This window comes from Haliotis rubra, unplaced genomic scaffold (genome assembly GCF_003918875.1).
Source record: "Haliotis rubra isolate DU_JTF1 unplaced genomic scaffold, ASM391887v1 Scf839, whole genome shotgun sequence".
NCBI lineage: Eukaryota > Metazoa > Mollusca > Gastropoda > Lepetellida > Haliotidae > Haliotis > Haliotis rubra.
The window spans coordinates 410,819-431,453 of NW_025767567.1; the positions used below are offsets into that span (position 1 = coordinate 410,819).

The 20,635-nt window shown below is 39.4% G+C and overlaps 1 long non-coding RNA gene across 1 annotated transcript; it reads left to right on the top strand.

Moving 5' to 3' along the window:
- The first annotated feature begins 253 nt into the window (after positions 1-253).
- LOC124262438 lies at positions 254-14,371 on the top strand. Its single transcript, XR_006894588.1, has 3 exons — positions 254-302; positions 10,103-10,402; positions 13,950-14,371. It is a non-coding gene; the product is annotated as an uncharacterized LOC124262438 (long non-coding RNA).
- Positions 14,372-20,635: the final 6,264 nt, after the last annotated feature.

The window sequence follows — 20,635 nt, forward strand, 5'->3', positions numbered from 1 at the left end:
GATTGAGGAACATTCGACAGTGACATTCATCTGCACGACTACAGAAAAATATATCTGGTATATCAACTAGAAGAGGAACGCAAAGGATATCTTTGGCATGGGCCGAGATACAGGTTTGGCCAAAACAAATGATGACTTTGAGAACTTGAAGGATCGAATCGTGTACAGCATAAACCCGGGGAAACAGTTCAACGTGACCTTGGCTTCTGTGACGGAAGCGGATCATGGGTCATCGTGGACGTGTCGAGTCAGAGGGGAAGACAGCAACTCGATAATCTTGGTGGTTGGAGAACAGCCTTTGGGTAATGTATTAACACTGTCTACCTAATTTTCATGTGCTAGATGCAAGTGGGTGGAAGCATGGGTGACCCAATTGACTGTGCGGTGATGCAATAATTTGGAGTGCTAAATTGGGTCTGATGAGACAGTCCTTGAGAGTGAGTTAGGTTTAACGCCGTTTTTAGCAATCTTCAAGCAATATCACGGCGGGGGACACCGGAAATGGGCTTCACACATTGTATCCATGTGGGGAATCGAACGCGAGTCTTCGGCGTTACGAACCATGAGGCTCACCCCCGCCGAAACACATCAAGAGTGGTAGGGCAGTCAGTATTAGTGTCATGAGACCTGAATCGCGAATTGCGTAGATTTGGTTAGGATAATTTGGGTTTTGCAGTTGACCGTTTCCATGCCATTGTAACGTCATTGATTACTATGACGTCATATTCAAATGGCTTACTATTCATTCTGCCACTAAAACTGACCGGTTGTAAATGGTACCCTTGTGACACAGGGTATTACTGTTCAGAAACAAACATAAGTTGGACAAATGATATTGTATGGAATCCGAGAAGGGACATTGTCGAGTTGACGCCTTGTCCCGTTGTCGCCCTCTCAAAAACAAGCAAAATGAGGCAAAATTAACCAAAGCGCGACAATGCGACAACGCGACATTTTGCCCATTTGTCGCATTGTCGCGATTTGAATAATATTGTTTCTATTCCTCCAAACGGCGACAATGCGACAATTTTCAACGTCAAAATATGTCGCGTTGTCGCATTGTCGCCCTATCTAAGATGTGTAAAACAAAGCCTAAAAAATGACTAAAACGTCGCCCTTTTCGATTCCCGTGCGCATGCGTAAAAAGTCAATTAAACTACGCATGCGCAGCAAAAGTTATACTCTATTTCACACTTCAGTGATCTTTTGTTTCCTCCAATGGTTTTTGAAATGAAGTAGTACTCGTAATGGTAATGGGGGCTGCTTTTCTTGAACCTAATGGTAATCTTTAATTGTTGCTTTGAAAATTATTTATATATTGTATATGTATTTAGCCAATCAAGTGTGTTTTAGTAGCAAGACAAATTATTAGCGCTAGTATTCAATGTTTTGACGGCACACGGTGGCCCTGTCATTCAAGGCGGGGCAATTTGTTGTGCAGAGTTGTGTCTCTTAGTCACACCAGAAAACTATGATCATAGGTTCGAATCCCAGCACCATACACATTCATCACTTTGGAACCCGTGAAGGTCCGGGTTAGAATGTGCCTTCAGTAACCCATGCTTGTCGTAAGAGACCACTACCGGTCAGGCTCGCTGACTTGGTTGACACAAGTCATCGGTTCCCAATTGTGCAGATCGATGGTCATGCTGTTGATCACTGGATTGTCTGGTCCAGACTCGATTATTTACACACCGCCGCCATATAGCTGGAATATTGCTGGGTGCGTCCTAAAACAACTCAGTCACTCACTCACTTTGGACATTTCACCCATATCAAGCTGACAGGTTGTGAAAAAACTCAAATATTGTTAAAATTCAGGCCACATCGGCAGCAACGTCAGGTGATGTTCTCGAATGGGTCACTATGTTCGTCAGTTTGGCTCCTGACAGAGTTTTTTTGGTATAGTCCTGTCCGACGCTGATGAAGTTGCCTCTGTTCAGCCAGCAGTGGATGGATACCAGGCAGAATGAAATGGTAATATCACTTAACCATCCAGCACCTCAAAGACAGTTTAGGTCGGCTTTGAACGTGATATTTTTCTTGGGAAAACGCCATACAAATGGACTGTTATCATTATGATATTACAAACGGTAAATTCGCGTACCCTTGGTGTGCCAGACACCAACCCTCCCTCCTTCCCTCACTCACTCACTCCGCACACTCCACTCACTCACTCACTCACTCTACGGCACCCATGAAAGGCCACCTCCTCGTGGTGGGTGCTGGGTCACGCTAAGCGCCTTTCAACCCCCCGTTGTGGACCCGGGGGGGATATTTTGGTCCACCAACCTGTTGGCCGTGGGTTGCGCCCCTGTGTCGGTGGAGGAAGGGATTCTGGTGGTTGAGGGCACAGGTTCCAGGAACAGTGTTCCTTTGCCCAACACACCATTCGGCCCTAACTTCACCTAGACGGGTGGTAGAATGGGCCCGGTTCTACCAATCGGCCGGTCATGTCGAGCCCTGTGCATTAAATTGTATCTCCACAAATATTATATTATGTACTACGTTTTTGACTTTAGGTCTTGACTCATTTCGTTTATAAAATATCAGTTGATTTTGAAATATGTACAATTTATATTGCCTAGAGTCTTATGCCCAGAAGGCGATGGCTCATGGGCCAATCTGGTAGATTGATTACTTGTTTAATCTTTCTGCTTGAGTATATCATCCGGGTATCCTTGGTGCTGCAAGTCGGAGATCCACTTGTATATAGCATTGTCCTTGTGATACTCCGTGGTGGGTGGGGAGCTCGGATGATGAATCTTAGAAACACTAACCATGGCTTATGAAACCCCTACCAAAAAAACAAAACGTCCTCTTGAAAATAATTCTGATGATGATGACCTTAGACCGTCCAAATCAATTGACTTTTGGCCACGCTTTCTTGTGATCGAAACTCTCGACAAAACACCATTAAAGTTGAACCCTTTCGCGGTTTCCAAGGGTATTCAAGGTATTGCCGGCGAAGTAAAGAACATTAAACGGTTACGTTCAGGTGCGTTACTGGTTGAGTGCGGGAAACGGCATCAATCAGCCAATCTGTTGACCACTGAATCGTTTGTCGGCATTCCAGTCGTTGTATCTGCTCACAGGACATTAAACACAAGCAAAGGTATCATCAGAGATCGTGATCGGTTGTTTTCGGACATGTCAGAACTTGACATCGTTTCTGAAATGAAAGATCAAGGTGTACTCTACGTAAAACGCTTTTCAATCCGTAAAACAATGAAACTGTTCAGACAAATACTTATCTGTTTTCCTTTTCGTCACCCACTGCTCCCAAATCACTGAAAGCAGGTTATTGCAATATCAATGTTGACACCTACATTCCTAATCCGCTGAGATGCTTTAAATGCCAGAAGTATGGACATGGTGTAAATACTTGTACATTGTCTGTTGTGTGTGCTCACTGTGGTGAGAAGACACACACAACTGAAGATTGTACAAGTACCTTTAAAATGCACTAACTGTTCAGGAGAACATTCATCTTTCTCAAAAGTGTGTCCGATTTGGAAAGAGCATATGCAGATCAACAAGATCAAATTCACCCAGAACATCAGTTTTCTGATGCCAAAAACTTGTAAAGAGCTCTGAACTTACAGAAAGTTATGCTTCAATAACCAAAACACCAACTGAATCAAGCCCTAAAGTATCTACATCATCGACAAGCTGTCAAACAAACTTGACTTGGGTCAAAAGTGACAGTCCACAGTGTTTATATCCTGCTATATCATCTCAAACCACGGAATCACTTCCTAGTACATCTGAAAGGCAGGCAGAGTCATCTTCAGATCACAAGTCACTCACTCAGTCACAATCACAATCTCAATCGTCATCTGATACTCAGCAAACTGCTAAAAGCAAACATAAACAGAAGCTTGATGCTTTCAAAAACAAAGTGGCAGAGCCCCAAAGGGTCGGAAAATAGAATTCAGTTATATAACAAATACGGATCACTTGAGGACATGGACGTGTCTGAAAACGTCCATTCTAGGGCACATAGCTTGTCGCCCTCGAAAACAGTGCGGAGGTAGATCCCCAATTAATCCGCCTAAAAGATAGGTTTATCTACCAATATCGTGCAGTGGAACTGTAGAGGACTCGGACAAATTTTAATGAAATACAGCTAATTGTCCAAGATTTAACACCATCAGCGTTCTGTCTGCAAAGAGACATATCTGAAACAAACAGATCATTTTAACTTACGCCAGTTTGAAGCCTATCATTATTTTTCCCCTCCAGGTGATAGAGCTACTGGAGGTTCTACTATCCTTATACGACAGAATGTTATTCACAGCACTGTTACTCTTAATACTACTCTCCAAGCTGTTGCAGTGCGACTTACTCTGGGTGTAGCATTTACATTGTGCTCTCTGTATATTCCGCCTTCATCGAACCTTCAGCTGACTGATCTTCAATCACTTTATGATCAACTCCCAAAGCCATGTGTTATTATGGGTGACCTAAATGGTCACAACCCACTCTGGGGCAGTACAAACACTAATAGTAAAGGCAAAATAATTGAAGATTTCATTTCCAATAATGACCTGTGCATATTTAATGATGATTCAAGCACCTATCTGCATCCTGCAACTGGCACTTATTCTTCTCTAGATTTGTCTCTTGCAGATTCTACCCTCCTGAATGAATTTGATTGGTCTGTTCATAATGACCTTTGTGGAAGTGACCACTTCCCAACTATCCTTTCAGAAATAACTCCATCTGATTCTCCATCGTATACAAGATGGATCTTTTCGAAGGCGAACTGGTCTTTATATCAAACTTTATGTAAATCTAAATTGCGACCTGAATGTTTCAGTGATATAAGTGATCCCATTCAGATTTTTGCTGACGTTTTAAATGAAATAGCTGACGAGTGTATACCGAAATCCTCTACAACTCCACATGTACGGAAACCATGGTTTAATACAGACTGTAGACAAGCCAGAAAGGCGAGGAAGAAGGCAGAACATTATTTCCGCCACCATCCAACTGTCCATAATTTAAATAAATTCAAAATACTCAATGCAAAGGCACGTCGTACCTTCAAACAAAACAAACGACAATCTTGGAGGAAATATGTCTCCAATATTAACTCACGCACGCCAATGTCTAAGGTGTGGAACATGGTTCAGAGAATAAAAGGCAAAGGTTCCAAATCTGTTGTTCATCATCTTAAAGATGGTGACGATTTCATAACTGACAAATGCAACATTGCAAATAAAATTGGCGAAACTCTTGCCAAAAATTCATCATCGGCAAATTATGTCCCTGAGTTTCAGAGATATCAGAAACAACAGGAAAAGAACAAACTTAATTTCGACTCAAATAACGGTGAAGATTATAATGAAGTGTTTTCATTACATGAGCTACATACTGCTCTTGAGCAAGCTCATGACACTGCAGCGGGTGATGATAATATACATTACCAGCTATTGAAACACTTACCGGAACCATGTCTGATGACACTTTTAGAACTATTTGACAAAATATGGACGTCTGGAGAATTTCCTCCTTCATGGCGTAATGCCATTGTAGTCCCAATACCAAAACCTGGTAAGGATCATACAGATCCGTCTAATTACAGACCGATCTCTCTAACTAGCTGTGTTTGTAAAACCATGGAACGTATGGTGAATAATAGATTAACTTGGTATCTTGAAACCAATAACCTTATTACAGATATTCAATGTGGTTTCAGGAAAAATCGTAGTACCATTGATCATTTGGTACGCTTGGAATCCTTTGTTAAGAATGCTATAGAAAGTAAACAACATGCTGTATCAATTTTCTTTGATCTTGAGAAAGCTTATGATACGACCTGGAAGCATGGCATTTTGAAGGATTTACATGACTTTGGTTTGAGAGGCCGTTTGCCTCTTTTTATATCACGGTTTTTGAAAGACAGACAATTTCAAGTCCGAGTGGGTTCAACCCTGTCTGATCATTACAATCAGGATGAGGGTGTCCCTCAAGGCAGTATTTTGTCTGTCACTTTATTTAGTATCAAGATTAACAGTTTATCCAAGGTTTTAAACGATTCAATTGATGGATCACTTTTGTGGATGATTTTAACATTTCTTGTCGTGGTAAAAAAATATGCATACCATTGAACGGCAATTGCAGATGTGTTTAAATAAAATAAATAAATGGTGTCTTGAAAACGGTTTTAAATTTTCTAAATCCAAAACTAATTGTCTACACTTTTGTAGAAAATATAAACCGCATAAAGATCAGAACTATCTTTAAATGGCACTCCCATCAAAGTTGTTAAGGAGGCCAAATTCTTGGGTCTCATTTTCGACTCCCATTTAACTTTTTGCCACATATTAAATCACTTAAAGCCAAATGCCTGAAGGCACTCGATTTGTTAAAAGTTGTTTCCAACTCAAAGTGGGGAGGGATCAAGCTACCCTCCTCCACCTATATCGATCACTGGTCCGCTCGAAACTTGATTATGGCTCCATCGTATATGGTGGAGCCTGCAAAAAGCAACCTAAAACTACTTGATTCTGTTCACCACCAAGGCCTAAGACTTTGTCTTGGGTCCTTTAGAACCTCTCCTATTGATAGTCTCTATGTTGAAGCAGATGAGCCTTCTCTTATACAACGTCGGATAAAATTATCCTTACAATACGTTACTAAACTATATTCTAGCGATTCTAATCCTGCATTCAATTGTGTCTTTAATCCCCTCTATGAGGATTTATACAACAAAAAACCTTCTCTTGTTCCGCCTCTTGGGCACAGAATTAAGCCTTTCATTTCTGCTGCCGGCATTGAGCTGGAAAATATAGCTCCTTCCCGTCCTCTTTCTTCTCCTCCTTGGCAATTGGTGAGGCCACAAGTTGACTTAACATTAACCACATTTAAAAAATCAGAAACTAATGATTTACAGTATAAACAAGAATTTAGTCAATTAAGAAATAAATATAATACCTATAAATCCTTATATACAGATGGATCCAAGGATGGTGGCGCGGTTGCTTGTGCCACTGTCATTGGGTCCAAAACAATATCTTCTCGACTACCCAATGACACAATTTTCACAGCAGAAGCAAACGCAATACTAACAGCTCTTAAATATATTAATAAACACCGTAAATATAAACAATATATCATCTTTTCAGATTCTCTTTCGTGTCTTCAGGCTATTAAAAATCTTTCTTGCAAACATCCACTTTTATTAGAAATTATTGAATTGTACAATGAACTTGCTACTGGCCAATGCGACATCGTCTTTTGTTGGTTACCCAGCCACGTTGGCATTTCTGGGAACACAATGGCTGATATTGCTGCTAAGGCAGCACTCAACAAATCTGTGACACCACTTCTGATCCCATACTCTGATTACAAAGCTGCTATACGATCTTGTATCCGTGATCTGATGCAAAAAGAAGTGGGACACCCAAGTAGGTATCAATAAATTACATGAAATAAAACCCTATATCGGTTACACTTACTTGGGTTGTCAGTCCAGATTTGAAGAGGTCATTATGCGACGATGTCGTATTGGCCACACACGATATACGCATGAATACCTATTGAAAGGTGAGGATCCTCCGTTTTGTATCCCTTGTGATGAACGAATCACGGTCAAGCATGTCTTGCTTGACTGTGTTGAGTACTCCATCACAAGGGATAAGTATTTTAATGTCAAAACATTGAAGGATCTTTTTTTATAATGTTAATTATCATTTAATAGTTGAATTTTTAAAAGAATTAGATTTGTTAACAGATTTGTAAATAGATAAATATTTTATTATTGGTAATTAAATTAGTAACTGAGATTGTTAGTGGCTGTACCCTCAAAGGGGGTTGAAGTAGTGTAAAATTATTGTCCTCCTGAGAGGGTACGTAAGTCCCAAAACATTTCAAGTCAGTTTAAGTGTACCAGGTTTTTAATCGTAGTATATTTGTGTTTTTAATGTATGGCTAGATTTCTCTTCTGTCGCCAATGGCTGAAGGGATGGTGTAAATCCAGCTAGGGTCCATGCAGGTAGCAAAAGTAATGTAAGTCCCCATGGTTCCTAGTATGGTGATCTACCTACAGTTGTTGGCGATCAATAGCCCGTTTTTATATTGTATTGTCATTTAAAAGTACCATATTTTAGTTTACTTACTAGTTTTACATACATAACTGTGATATTCTAGTTGTTTTACTGTCCTTCGTTGGCAGGTTTTTATAACATACATGTATTTCATTTCATTATCGAATGTTCTCGTCACGATATGGCTGAAATATTGCCGATGTGACGTTAAATAATAACTCACTCACTCACTCACTCACTCACTCACTCCTCACTCACTCACTCACTCACTCACTCACTCCTCACTCACTCACTCACTCACTCACTCACTCACTCACTCACTCACTCACTCACTCACTCACTCACTCACTCACTCCGCTCCACTCACTCCGCTCCACTCACTCCACTCCGCTCCACTCCACTCCACTCCACTCCACTCCGCTCCACTCCACTCCACTCCACTCACTCACTCACTCACTCACTCACTCACTCCTCTGCTCTCCGCTCCGCTCCCCTCCTGTCTACTCCACTCCACTTAGGGTTTAGGGAGCTAAGTAAATTGCCAAGATATTTCATTACAATAATGTGTTGTGATGTCTGTTTTTCAATTCTATTTGAATCCTATATAATTAATCCTGGACATGCCATGATTTCCAAGATATCGATAATTTTCTCAGAGGGTACTATACCCAACGGTAGACATGTACTTGTATCGTTTCAAACATACACCTACTCATTCACAATAATGTTCAGCGAAATGGCCAGTTGAATACATCCATTTCATTAACCAAGGACTCTTAACCCACAGACTTCACGGCCACATGTACATTCATTTACTATTGCTCTGAGTTCGATCCCTGGGCATCTCAGCCCTTTAAAAACATCGCATAATATTCGTGCTTGAGACTTAAAAGATTATCTTCAAATATATGTACCTTTAAGGCAGTGTATGCATTTTTAAGTAGTGTATTAGTATACTGATCATACTGTGTACATTGTATTTTTATATATTCATTTTAGTAAAATAGTGTGTCAAATTCATTGTATTCAGCAGTATAATTGTGTGTATTTCTTTGTACAGATCATTTGATTCCAAATGTTTATTTTAATCATAAACATTTCTGAATAATATTGGTAAAACCTTTTCATGTTGTTTTCAGGCAACATTCTTCGAAAAAAAGTGTGTACATAGATGGATCTGTTTAATTTTCTTACAACTTATATGTACAAAATTAACTCAAGATGAGGAATATAATTTTCTGTATTATGTTACTGAGAGCTGACAATTTTACAAGCACACCTACAGTTGAAAAACAATGGTTTGAACTTTATCAATTATTTCCTCATAATACATTAGAAAAGAATTCGATAATTAATGGCTTTTTCAGTGTCGAAGCGTTAGCGCAGCAGACCCTGGGAACCAGGCTGAACCGTTTTCTGTTTCCGAGTCATCGAAAAATCCACGGAAACTGTCGATGTTTATCGAAGAGAGGCCAAACAGTGATTCGAACTCCTGTGGTTATAATGCATACTATACGCAATATTTTAACAAAGCGCGACACGCGACAATGCGACAACGCGACATTTCATCAAAGCGTTGTCGCATTGTCGCGTCGCGATTTAGTCATTTTTATGCTGTTTTTACACATCTTAGATAGGGCGACAACGTGACATATTTTGACATTGAAAATTGTCGCTACTGCGTTCTTTGGTGGAATAGAAAAATTAGTTTTCAAAACGCGACATGCGACATCGCGAAAATGCGACAAATGGGCGAAATGTCGCGTTGTCGCATTGTCGCCCTTTGGTTAATTTTGCCCCATTTAGATTGTTTTTGAGAGGGCGACAACGCGACAATGCGACAACGCGACAATGTCCCTTCCAGGATTCCAAAATATTGGGTGATATATTGATTCTCACGCTTTGTGTCTGTTGATATTCAGTATGTTAAAACGCGTCGACCAACCTATGATTTACAAGCCTTCATCGACTTGTATTGATAAAGTTGATATCGAAAGAGATCCCAGTGAGAACCTCTATGTTTGAAATGTATATTTTCACTCTGACAGTTTCAACAACGGTTCCTTCAACGACCATGACAACTTCAACTGGTCCGACAACTACTGTGACTACTACGACGATCGCGTCAACCTCGACCACATCATCCACAACATTCACAACATCGATGACTACAAAACCATCACCGACAACAAAGACAAACATGGCTACATCGACGACCATGTAGTCAGAATCGTCAGCGGAAAGTTCAACGTCAACGTCAACGTCAACTCAGTCAACAGTACAGACAGAGTTACCTCCCTCTGACAATAAAACAAAGGCACCCATGACGACCATGCCAATTAAAAGAGGTGAGTGAGGCTTGCCCCACAAACCAAGAATTTTAAAGATAGCCAATGTCAAATGGCGTGGTGCTTATTTCCAATCTAGAATCTGATCCTTATTTTAAAAAAACAACTTCTAAACTATAAACACGTACCTATTTACAGGAGGCAAATCTGTATCCAATATTTTGCTGTCCCGAATCACAGTGTTGCCTCCTCACTTCGACTTCCCATAAACCCAAGTTTATTCGACACTACACATTACCCCATTAACATTGGTACATATTGGTACTTACCATAAGAAATATTTATATATTATATAATATGAACCCATTTAAATTTCTCACTCAGTAACACATGCATTATCATGAGGTAGATATTGATCTACAGTTACAATAATGTACAGTATTCCCCTATCAAATAGAATTTCAGTGTAGGACCACCTGAAGTTGCCATATATCAAATAAGTCGTTATAGTAATAAATACAAACAATTACCGTCTGCAAAAATACTAGTGTTATATTCATGGGTCTACAGTCCCCGAAACACATCTACCATTTTTTTTAAAAAAAGAAACGCATAGGCGTTTTGTATTTTTAAAAATCTATTATTTACTTATTGTGTTCAAACAATAGTTAAAATATGTAACAAAAGTGTTGATAACATGATTTTACACAATTGCACAAGTAAAAAATCGACCTAACCTGAAAATGTTGATTTTGATGAGGTTTCGTACAAGGATAAAAAAGGCATCGCCACAACGCAACAGAAATCACCTTCCAGTTGAAATTGTGCATCAAAGAGCATGCACTGTCTAGATATAAAAATCCAGATTACTTTCGGAAATCGGCATTCGTTTTGAAGGAGTTTCAAGGGCAAATCACTACGCCACGTCTTGACTCTGCGACACGGAACATCGCCGTTGAAAGAATGCACGCTGGAAATTACCAATCTTCTGTTACCAGGCGTCTGAATGTTAGTCTGAGCACATCACGGCTTACAACTCGTTACAACCAAACAGGTACAACAAATGACCGTCCTCGTAAAGGCAGACCTCGAGTCACCACTGCAGCCCAAAATCGGCACATCCGGGTACATTTGCGTGATCGTACTGCCACGGGTGAGAGCACAGCGGCCAGGGTACCTGGACTTTGGAGGATATCCGGTCAAACTGTACAGAACAGGTCGAGAGAGATTGGACAGAGAGCCAGGAGACCCGACGTCTGGACCGTGCTTCGTCGTCACCATCGCGATCAGCACCTCCCTTATCTAAAATTATCCACTCGGTTGTATAGACATTTCCTTTTCTAAACCGATGTAAAAATTCATGCACTAGTCTATTCGTGGACGAGTTATACATGTTTGAAAATGCAACATTTTCGCAACAGATTTCTGACCTATGCGTTTCTTTTTTGGATAGTGTATTTTCTCTCATACATATGTAAATAGTACTAAACATCATTACAGTGCTATCTTGCAGCACTGTCAGAACTGTGATGGAAAGAACTAAAAGAATATAGCCGATCCATTGTAATGTCAGTCAGTGATTATGAGCCTGCATGTAAAATACGCGCCAGAGCTGTTGTGTGTTGTTGATGACATCATCTTGATTCAAAGTCTTGACACAAAAACAACACTACCCACTGGAGAGACCACGAGTCGACCAGCGGGTGCCATACACTCTCCTACACAGGGTTCCATGTCTTGACACAAAAACAACACTACCCACTGGAGAGACCAGCGGGTGCCATACACTCTCCTACACAGGGTTCCATGTCTTGACACAAAAACAACACTACCCACTGGAGAGACCACGAGTCGACCAGCGGGTGCCATACACTCTCCTACACAGAGTCCCATGCAGCCAGCATAGTACCTCCGACCAGGGATAATCTTTAGCCTTATATAGTCTCCCTGCTCTGCCACAGGCCAGAGAGAGTTGATGATTCATCACATCTATATATTTCTTTAGTTTTTACGAGTCTCCACATCTGATTAAACTTCTTTGATAGAATTGTATACTTTCAGTGCGAGCGATCGTTTGTTTACATAGCTAGTGCGGTTCCCTTGCTGACATGGAAGCCCTATGGAGAGCGCGCGATGCAGTCACTTTAATGTATAAATGTGTATTGTTATAAACATGACTGTCTCTGTTGTAGAAAAATATCTATATAACAATATACAACAATGTCAAGAGCGCACGGAAAAGCTTGCACGATGGCAGTCTCTTCTGGTTTACAAATATGCGTGTTTGTTTACAATACAAAAAAGTAGGGTCACGTGATATGCAAATTAGGCAGTGATGTTATGCTTTTTTATCACTGCGCCGAACTGTATGTGCCATGTTGTTTTGGTCGAAACAGATTCTATTTTATTGACAACTACTTCTGATGCAAAGAATGTAATTCAGAAAATTTGACTGGAAATCAAACTCTAATTTAACAACTTAGCCAGAGGTTGATTTTGGTTGGGTATTGTTTTGAAAAATATACGAACAAGGGTAGATTTTTTGCCTTCTAACAAGGGCACAAACACTTCTGGCTTCATCGACATCATCTTCACAAACTCTTCAATGATGCTATTTCCTAACATATATTACTTCTTATACCACTTTTGTAATGTATTTATCCCGGGTTTTTTGTGCTTGCATAACCATGAACGGGTTCATGTGGATTATCGAAATGATCTTTTATTGATGATAAAATATCTTGCAGACGTAGGAGATGACTTGACCTGTGATGAGACATGCCCCTACAAACGGAGTGACAAATCTGAGTCGATTTCAAAGTATTGAATACTGCAATATTGTCTGATACATTGAGTTGATATGTGACCCTGCTTGAGAAATTGTTGAGTTGTTTCTACTCACAGACGAATGGCGAATTTACCACTGGTGATATGATACGTGGACATTCTCCCTGGAGACGTTACTGAGGGATATTAAGCCAACTTCCAACAATTTTCACTTCACATTTCATGTGCAGAATTTTAGGTTTTTTGAGGAGTTTGAATTGAGACAAGATAATGTTTACAGCTACGGGTGCAAGATCAGTTGCATTTCAAAGAAAGCTATTGTATAGTTGGGGTTTTAAAGAAAGAGAAAAACAACCAGCAACAAAGTATTATTGTGTTATTTCAATTTTACAACAGTCTGAAGAATAATACTTTATATTAGGCCTTATATTAGATGCTTTTCGATATATATGAATGATGTAATAATACTGAGTCCTGTTACATGTTTGATAAGTATACAAATGATTGAAAAGGATTCTTGTTACAAATTTGTTTGACCGCGTCATACCAAAAGACGTTAAAATATGGTACTTGTTGGTCCCTGCCTGGCGCTTGGCATTAATGGGTACAACAATGACTGGTCGGCTCGGAGCCAGTATAATGTGTTGGAATGGGGAATCCATGCTTAAATGTGGCGTGGTATCTCAGTGAGCTGGCACTATAAAACTAGCTTAAGTCTGGTCTAGTAACAACCACGTCGTCATATGAGCGAAATATTCTTAAGTACGATGTTAAACCCAATTTCACCTCACCTACAAATTTGTTTCCTTTCACATTCCAGCCCTGAGTTCAACGTCACCCGTAGCTGATAGAAGTCCATCCTTTGACTTCGCCCTGATAGCGGCAGGAGTGGTCGGCGTCATCGTCCTTCTGGTAGTGGTAGTCTGCATCGGCAAAGCCGCCAGAAGACGCTGGAGGGATCCCTATGTGTGATGGACAGTGAAAAACTGAGACATTTTGTGAAGCTCTGATTATAATTAGGTTTTTGTTATAAATGCTCAGCGCTGTTGAAGAGGCGCGTATATTGTCTCATTTCATATACGGGCGAAATACCCACTGGGTTATGAAAATAACAAGCAATTCGGTTATTGTATAATGTGAATGAATAGAGAAATAACAATAAAATTGATTATCAACCCACGTTTTGCATTGTAGACACCATGAATAATATAGCGGTAGTACAAATTGTCTTATCCGAACCTTTAAAGGGTGGAATATATATTGTATACTTTTATTCCTTAAGATATACTGTTGATTAGAAACTACCAACACCACACGTGGTGAGCATGACAGACGGATACGTTCTTAAAATCTTTCCTCAAGCATACATTCTTTACAAGGTTGTGTTAGTACACACGGAATTACGAGAGTCCATGTGGCATGAAACAAACTATAAACAAAGTAATTTTAACAAAGGATGTTAGATAAAACTGTATACATTTAAATATATAATAAACAGAAATAGACTAACTGCCAGTACTTTCCTTAAAATATGATCGCAGGTTGTGACAGTTAAAAAGGACAGTTAAGGTTATGACAGTATAAAACTAACATTTCTGTATTCGCTAAAGGACATAAAATCAATTGGTTAAACCTGTTAGAAAGATTTACACGTTCAATATGACATGTTGGAGTTTTTCAGGCCATCCTGTCGCTCTCGCACACTCAAGTAGTGTGGTTTTAAGGTGGTTTGACCAAGATATTCTTGGTCGGGTTCTGTGCCTTCCCCTGGGGCAAGTCCCATCTCCAGTGTGGTTGGTGTAACTACCGGAAGAAGGCTGACTGGACATTGCAGTAAAACGTGATATTCATCTTCAATGAAATCCTCTCAATACTTATCATACAATGTTATCTCAGCCTTAATGTATTTAGATGAACTCATTGGCATGTTAATCGCATCATGTTTTATGAGAGGTTTATCGTAACCACAGCAGTGTCCATCATATACTCTCAAAAATCTAGGAATATGCGAACAATCACAGATGATTATGGTAGCAGTAGGGAGTAAAATGATTAAAGCGTCCATTCGTCACACCAAAAACCCGGGTTCTGTTCCCCATATGGTTACAATGTAAAAAGCCCGTTCCTTGTGTCCTCGCTGCGCCATTGCAGGAATAAGTCAAAAAGCGCGTAAAACCATACCCACTCCCTCAATGTTAATAGCTGGATAACACCGTAAAACCATACCCACTCCCTCAATGTTCATAGCTGGATAACACCGTAAAACCATACCCACTCCCTCAATGTTCATAGCTGGATAACACCGTAGAACTATACCTACTCACTCAATGTTAATAGCTGGATAACACCGTAAAACCATACCCACTCACTCAATGTTAATAGCTGGATAACACCGTAAAACAATACCCACTCCCTCAATGTTTATAGCTGGATAACACCGTAAAACCATACCCACTCCCTCAATGTTAATAGCTGGATAACACCGTAAAACCATACCCACTCACTCAATGTTAATAGCTGGATAACACCGTAAAACCATACCCACTCACTCAATGTTAATAGCTGGATAACACCGTAAAACCATACCCGCTCACTCAATGTTAATAGCTGGATAACACCGTAAAACCATACCCACTCCCTCAATGTTAATAGCTGTATAACACCGTAAAACCATACCCACTCACTCAATGTTAATAGCTGGATAACACCGTAAAACCATACCCACTCCCTCCATGTTAATAACTGGATAACACCGTAAAACCATACCCACTCAATCAATGTTAATAGCTGGATAACACCGTAAAACCATACCCACGCAATCAATGTTAAAAGATTGATAACACCGTAAAACCATACCCACTCAATCAATGTTAATAGCTGGATAACACCAAGGGGGACTACGTGTAAGAGTCAAGACAGCATGTTGGCCTTGTATTGTTATTTTGGAAACACAAAAAAGATGAGAGCGGATGTTGTGAACAAACGAAGGTTGAAGACTTGGTTTGTGATGGGTCCTGCCCGTACAAATAGTCAAATATTCGTTTGTATCGTGTGGTATGGCAAATCAATCTCCAAAATGCAATTTGTATATTCCTCCTGCAGTACCTTACCCTAGTTAGGCTGTCGGGGCAGGATGCCTTTTGTGTGACCTAAGTGTCTTCATAAATAGTGCATTTAAGCAAGAACAGAGACCTAAGGTGATACTGTGAATATTGAAAATCATGAATAAAATGACGGCAAAAATCATGGTTTTAAGCCACTTTAGTTAAAACAAAGAAAATACAGATGTATGAAGTAGAATGTATTGAAAGGGGCAAAATCTCATCGAAATCAAAACCCAAAATGACAGTCATACATTTCAGCATTATGGACAATGGGCACACATCTAAAATAGCTCAACGACACGTCATATCAATATCATATATGTGTTTGATTGGCATTTTAGAAGATGCTATTTGATGAACATAGATACTTTTCTGGGTTTCATCTTCTATTTACTGTTTGGTACAACGTTTCAGGGCTTGTTCTGGCCTCGTCAGGAAGAACTAAAGAACAGTAACTGTTAACTCTGTCCGTGACGCCACAATGATTATGACGTCACAATGCTATGACGACGCAATACATGTGGAGGTCATGATGGATAGAGCTAATAGGGCTAATATGAATACATGTTATCATGAATATATAAAATATTGTTTACTGCAAAATTATTGGATTAACTTAGAAATGTACAGACACCTTTTATACAAAATTGTTAATTAATTTAGAAATATCCAGATACTTATTTATAAATGTATAGAATGTAAAGTAATCGCAGTGCATACATAAAAAGGATGGTTTAAACATGGGAACAGTGGAGTATTGTCTATTGTTTTATTGACCATGCATTCGGGAGGTACACACCCTGATCCCTGTTTATTGCTGGCTTTGTACGTTTGATGAAGATGGCTTCAATCAACTCACTAACGGACGCCAACGAAAAGCCGACTGTTAAACCTAACACAGCAACAGCTGCCTTTTTCAGTTATTTCGCCGTTATTACATTTATAAAATTCCAGCGATCATCCGTTTGTAACTTGTTCACTCTCCAGGATTATAGTTAAGTTTCTGGAACCTGATCTCCTTGGTAGCCAGAGTATGGATACTGGCTTTTTCAGTTATTTCGCTGTTATTAAATTTATATAATCATTATTTATTATTATTATAGGATATTTCTATAGCGCGCATATCCAGGCAACTAGTGCATGCTCAAGCCGCTGGTAGTTTTTCCCTCGATCATTGGATGTCAATCTCAACGGCACATCATATTATCAATCTCAACTCCCTGGGGAGTATACAACTCTTGCAGCCACTAGGCGCACCGAGTTATTGTGGCTTTCGAGAAAATGAAATGATTTTTTTACCCATAAAATAATGGAACAATCCATTTACCGGTCACTGACGGGTATGTTGTTCGGTTTGGAGAAAGGGTAATTGATGCAATTTCACTTAAATTAAACATCATGATATTGGTGATAATGAATGGCAAGTTACAGTTTCAAAACTGTGGTTGGTCCTAATAATCCAGTGGGGTACATAAAGATATATACAATGAGTCAGTTGATTAAACTCCTGATAAATTAAAATGGGAACCAACAGCACCCACACAATGGTAAATGTTCAGCATGTTGAATTCATCACTTCGCAAGCAGCAGGAGAGCAAGTACAGTGTATTCTACCATGACTTCAGTAAATACTGGCTTGTGATTGGTTAATTTAAACCATTCAGAGATATATAATCACGTTATATACCTCTGATTTTCCAACACAGTACGTATTTTTTTAAATCTTAATAACGCGGTTATGGTAGTATGGATATAAACATACTGTGTGCTTTCTGCATGCAAGGGCCGCTGTTCCACAAGTGGAGATTAAATCTACAATGCAATACAACCACGCCCCATTAGAATGACTTCACTCTTTCCTGTAGGAATCTGGACACAGTCCGGCAATACTGGGCCAAGGACAAATAACCATCTTGAGGGGTGGCATCATAAGCTGAAGAATTATATTGACATTTTATCGATTCCAATGAATGAAATGCACCCAGAAAGAATATAGATACCTGCTACCTAGTAACACTATTTTTTTGTCATTTTCCCCGTATTGCCTGTTATTGACTTTTGGTCAAGTTCATTTTAGTAAAGGTAGAATAGGTCAGAACAATAGATTGTTCACCTTTCGCCTACATCCCAAAGGTGTATTCTCTTTTTGCCTGGACTTTAATTGGCTATAAGCGGATTAGGATTAACAGTCCAGTGCCTGCACAATTATAGTCTGTTCAAGTAAGTGGAGTTCATTACCGGCACCTAGAAGAAAGAATTGAACTTGAGAAACATAGTGTCCTAACTGGTCTCACTGCTTGTTTATGGTGATGCCGTTAATTATCTGGTGGGATTGTGAATGTGATTATTATGTCATGTGAGTGAGTGAGTGAGTGAGTGGGAGAGTTAAGATTGACAGTCACATCGGCAATATTTCAGCCATATCGTCACTTTAAAAGTTATAAACTGATAATAAATGGAATTAAATTTCAAAAGCCTGTCGACGAAGGACAATAATATTATGCCATGTGAAACAGATTATACAATTGTATGTAATTATATAATGCACAGTGCACATAAATATTTATTTCCTGGTGTGACATTTAACGCTTATTTTGTGTATTTGCTGAATTATAATTTCATCATATTTGTCAGATAATTCATTTCCGTATATTTGTACATATGCAATATTGTGCATGCATATTATGTTACATGCAATATTAGTAAAATTAAAAATGTCACCATATTTTCAAATGATTCATATTCGTATATTTGCGGATGCCAAATGCAATGAACAAAAAGTGATAAACATTACTGTTCACCAGCAAGTGCTGGCATACTTGCATTTTTACAACAGACTATAGTTCTAGTCCCCATTGTTGGAAGGATTAGTACGGTCCAGCAATTTTGATCCCTTAACAATACGTGCAGGCAAACAGAGAACACCACATCCCAATTCGCCTACAGTCTTAAAACAGCATTCCATAGTCTGTTTACTGATGATGATGCAAAGATAAACTAGTGTCACCCCTGTGATGTAAGAGTGGACTCTTCTAGTTGAAGTAGTTGGACAAAAAGACTTTATTCATTTCTGTTTCTTGTCATTTTCTGTTGACAGGAAAGTAGCAATGTATCACTGGACAAATCGTCCACTGATAGTGTTGACAGGGACGATACAATGTGTCACTCACTCGAAAAATCGTCCACACATAGTGTTGACAGGAAAGATGCAATGTGTCACTCACTGGAAAAATCCCCTGTGGCCCAAAATTGCATGAGCAGTAAACTGAAGTTAAAATGACTGAATGAATGTTGTTTTATGTCCCTATAAGCCCTACATCAGGTAGGCAAATGACTGTACTGGATGAGTAATGTCAGACAGACAATAAGGTGACATTATTCAAATTGAATCAGATCTTTGACCTTGCTTTCACTTACGAAACGACCAATCATAGCGTCTTCTTCAAACTCTGCAAAGACATTCGGAATGGGTTTGTTTCGAATCATACAACCTTCAAATATTATACAATTACAGACTGATGATGAGGTCAATACCTGTTTTTATGGACCCGCGAAGAGCAATATTGACCTCGGACTTCGCGAAAAGCAATATTGACCGAGGACCCGCAATAAAAAATATTGACTGAGGACGAGGTCAATATTGCTTTTCGCGGGTCCATAAAAACAGGTATTGACCGAATTCACCAGTCCATAATTGTTTTATTATGTTCTTACCGTAAACAACTTCTAAACAACACAACATGTCCATTTAGTTTAGAAAAGTAATTTCATTTTCACTACAAACCAATAACGTTATGTCAGCAATACGGTGGCGTAAACAATAGAATGGCGTCATAGCTTGACGTCATAGTAACTCAAGTCAACATGACATTTGGTCGGACCTGGGTTGGAATCAATATGCTTTTCTGCCGACGGTCACGTGACCGCCTCTAGACCAATCAGGTAGCCGGAAAAATACGCTTACATAATAAATATCAACAGTTACGGGCTGTATCTCAGGTTAGAGATATTGTGTAATAGGTTGCATGGATAAAATTTGAATGGTAAAGTCTTTGTATAACCTTGGGAAGTGCTGCAATACACATTCGGCCACCTAGACATTCAAAACTGTTATTTTGTTCAGTATTCATATTTCGAATTGAACTTTGTCAAAATGTTTCTCAAATTGAAGTATGGAAGGAAAGTCGTTAGTGTAAAACTTGTGCAGTATTGGTGGAGGAGGTTGTTTCAGACTGGCTGCTGTGGACCTCTTGCTGGCCATCAGTCTGTCAAGTTCGCAAAAAGTCATGAACTGTCATAGTGTGCGCTCTGATCATTGTTTGCGGATAACAAGAACTAAGTTTTTGATGGAATCATGTGATAATTGTCACTACACAAAACATTGATTACAGACAAACAATTC